The following is a 4,214-nucleotide window of genomic DNA, read 5'->3' as shown; positions in this document are numbered from 1 at the left end:
TTAAAAAATTACGCCGTATGCCCTATTAAGGACAGGACAGTTATTTATTTAATCTTATATACATACACAGCAAACTATAGGGCCACATAGTGGACCCCCTAATAAACCTATAATCATTTTCTATAGTAGGGTACACAAGTATCTGGTTATATAATACGTGGTCTAATTTGAATATTATAGGTCAATATTTGAGGGAGATATAGAACTATATTTTTATACAGAATACTGACTTCGAATTTCCGCATTTTAACGCTACTCAACACACTATTATATATATACTTACTTTGTATATTATGGATTCACATTGTTTACCCCCTAATAAGCCTATAATTATTTTCTCTGCTAGGAAACACTAGTACCTGGTAATATAATATGTGGTGTAATAAGAATATTATGGGTCAACATTAAGGTGAGATATAGGGCCACGTAGTAATACATAATATTGACTGTGAATTTCTTCATTTTAACACAATTGTATATATACATTAATAGTAACCTATAGGATAACATTGTGTACCCCTTAATAAGCCTATAATTATTTCCTTTTATGGAGTACACTAGTACCCGGTAATGTAATACGTGGTCCGATTTGAAAATTATGGGATAATATTAAGAGGAGATATGGGGCCATGTTCTAATACCTAATATTGACTGCGAATTTTTTCATTTTAAGGCTATTGTATATATACATAAATTGTAACCTATAGGATAACATTGTGTACCCCTTAACAAACCTATAATTTTTTCCTCTGGTGATGTACACTAGTACCTGGTAATATAATACGAGGGCCAATTTGAATGTTATAGGTCAATATTAGAGGGAGTTATAGGACCATATTTTTATGCAGAATATTGATTTCGAATTTCCTCATTTTAACGCTCTTCAACGCACTATTATATATACACATACATTGCAACCTATAGGATTTTATTGTGTTCCCAATATTAAGATTGTAAATATTTCCTCTTGTGGGGTACACTAATACTTGGTAATATAACACGTGGTCTGATTTGAATATTATAGGCCAATATTAAGGGAGATATAGGACCATATTGTAATACAAAATATTGACTTCGAATTTTCTCATTTTAACGCTATTCAAAACATTATTATATATATGCATACATTGTAAACTGTAGTACCGCATTGAGAACCCCTTTATAAGCCTATAATTATTTCCTCTAGAGGGGAACACTAGTACTTGATAGTATAACATGTGGTCCAATTTGAATATTATAGTTCAATATTAAGGAGAGATATAGAACCTTATTGTAATACCTAATATTGACTACGAATTTCCTCATTTTAACGCTATTCAGCACACTATTATATAGTATATAGTACTTACATAGCAACCTATAGTACAACATTGTGCACCCCCTAATTAGCTTATAATTATTTCCTCTGTAGGGGTACACTAATACTTGGTAATATAACACGTGGTCTAATTTGAATATTATGGGTCCATATTAATGGGAGTTATAGGTTCCTTGTTGTAATACAGAATATTTACATAGAATTTTTTCATTTTAATGCTAATATATATATACATACATAGTAACATGAAGGACCATACTGTCGGCCCCTTATTAGGCCTATAATTATTTCCTCTTTCAGGATACGGAAGTACCCGGTAATATAACTCGTGGTCCAATTTGAATATAATGGTTCAATGTTAATTGGAGATATAGGGCAATGTTTTAATACATAACGTTGACTTCGAATTTCCTCATTTTAATGCTATTATATTAAGTTCATAGTAACCTATAAAGCCACATTGTGGATCCCCTATTAGGCCTATAATTGTATCCTCTGGTAGGGTACACTAGTATGTGGGACTGTAATGCGCTTCTTAGTTTGAATAATATGAGTCAATATTAAGGGGAAATATAGGGCCGTGTTATAATACAGAATATTGACTTCGAATTTCCTCATTTAAAGGCTATTTTAAATATACATACAGAGAAACATATAGGGCCACATAGTGTACCCCCTAATAAGCCTATAATTATTTCCTTTAGTAGGGTACACTAATATCCGGTAATATAGTACGTGGTCCAATTTGAATATTATGGGTCAATATTAAGGGGAGACATTGGGCCTTCTTGTAATACAGATTATTGACATCGAATTTCCTCACTTTAACTCTAATAAACACACTATTATATGCATCCATACATAGCATCTTTTCGGACCACATTGTGGGCCCACTATTAGATCTATAATTATTTCCTTTGGGAAGGTACGCTTGTTCCCGGTAATATAATACGTAGTCTAGTTTGAATATTATGGATCAATATTCAGGGGAGATATAGGGCCATGATATAGTTCAGAATTTTAACTTCGAATTTCCTCATTTAAACGCTATACGTTTATATTAACCTTTGGGGCCACATTGTGGGCCTCCTATTAGGCCTATTATTATTTCCTGTGGTAGGATACAGATGTAAGGTACATACTGTTACAGATGTGTGTATTACTGTAAAATATATTTCTTTTCGTCTTCAATTCATTACAAATTAAAGTGAAGTCAACATTGCTTACTTCATTCCAATGAATAAATATGATATCAGAACGTTCAGAACTTTAATAGTTATAGAATATTCTTTTTCTTTATAGAAGAGTATATATTTCTGAATCTATATAATTCTTAAAACAACAATAAAGAATCATCCGAATTACTAATAGTATCATTTAATTAAAAATAGTATCATTTGTGTTGATTATTAATAAATTTTTACCGTTTTCTTGGAAAGTATTTTTTACTTTGGAATGAATAATTTCAACTAGAATTCAGCTATTCTGTTTTTAAGTTACATAATGAAATTCATATCGAGATCTCACAATTATAAAATTTTGTTGTGTGATGTGTCATCTAAAAGTAATGAAGTAATTATCTATGTATATATTATTTGAGAAAAAAAATTTCAAGCGAAGAACATTTCATTTGGAATTCTCCGGATTTATAAAGCAAGTAAGTGTTATGATTTTTATAATAAAACAATTTTCTTGTAAATATTTTTTTTTAATTTGATGACAATTCTCTACAGAATGGTTTTCTAGGTCTGATTAAGAACTTTAAGATTAGAAAAGAAAGAAAAAAGAAAGAAAAAAGAAAGGAAACACTATGAAAACTTTTTTTTTTCAATATAAGGAATTTTTGGAATCTCTTTTTTTCATTGCAAGCATTCTTTACTTTAGGCTTATTAGTTTATAAATAATGTTTTTTTATTGAAACTTCAAATTTTTTGATAAAAATTGTTGTCAAAAAACTCTTTTTGCAAAATTAACTGGTATAACTTTATGTGCTTCTGTATATTTTTGGCATAATTTTAATGTTTGAAGTAATATGATTCAGAAAAGTATGGAATGTAAAATTTAAATAGACTTTTCATATTAGATCATTAAATTTAGTAGAACGATTTTGAGGCACTGGATTTTAACTCTAATAACAAGATTTTTTCCTAATATTTTTGAATCTGTTTTGGATGATCCTTCTCTAAAAAATAGAGATTCCATTTTGTTTTCCCTTGCATAAGAAAGAATATCTGAGTTCAGCTTCAATCTTGTGGATAATTTTTTCAATAAGGATACGGCTTCAGATGTTCTCAGGTGTTGTGCCTTGGAACTAATCTATACTGAATATCCGGAAGAGTTCTGACTGCACGTGTATACGAACGGGTCATACTCTGTAAGCTGTACATCTGTAGGCTCCGGAGTCTTTTCAAGACTCTTCGCTCATTTTACTTCTGCGGGAAAGAATAGAACGGCCTTTGATGGAGAGGTGGAGGCCATCCGTATTGCATTGGTGCAACTCCTGGGCCTTCTACACGAATTTGAAATGGTTGTTATACTCTCGGAAAGGCCATTGGTTCTGCAGGGGCTCCTACATCTGTTGAGATCCTGCAGTGCCAGGAGTTTCCCTTATGAAAAAATCGAGGTATACATGAGGTATAAACGAGGTATATTTGAAAGGTATAAAGGAGGTTGTTATTTAAATACGTCGTTAAGGTTGAAAAGGGTGCAAATGAATACCTCAAAATCAACCTCAAATATACCTTAAATATACCTCCAGAGGTATATATGTTTCAACCTGAGGTATATTTTTTTACACTTGTGGAAGTATTTATTCAACAACCTAAGGTGTGTCATTTTACACTTCAGGTTATTATAAATCAACCTCAGGTGTATTTTGTTCGACTTCAGGTAATTA

The sequence above is a fragment of the Parasteatoda tepidariorum genome, chromosome X1 (genome assembly GCF_043381705.1).
Source record: "Parasteatoda tepidariorum isolate YZ-2023 chromosome X1, CAS_Ptep_4.0, whole genome shotgun sequence".
NCBI classification, from domain to species: domain Eukaryota; kingdom Metazoa; phylum Arthropoda; class Arachnida; order Araneae; family Theridiidae; genus Parasteatoda; species Parasteatoda tepidariorum.
Note: the sequence above shows the minus strand (reverse complement) of the source record.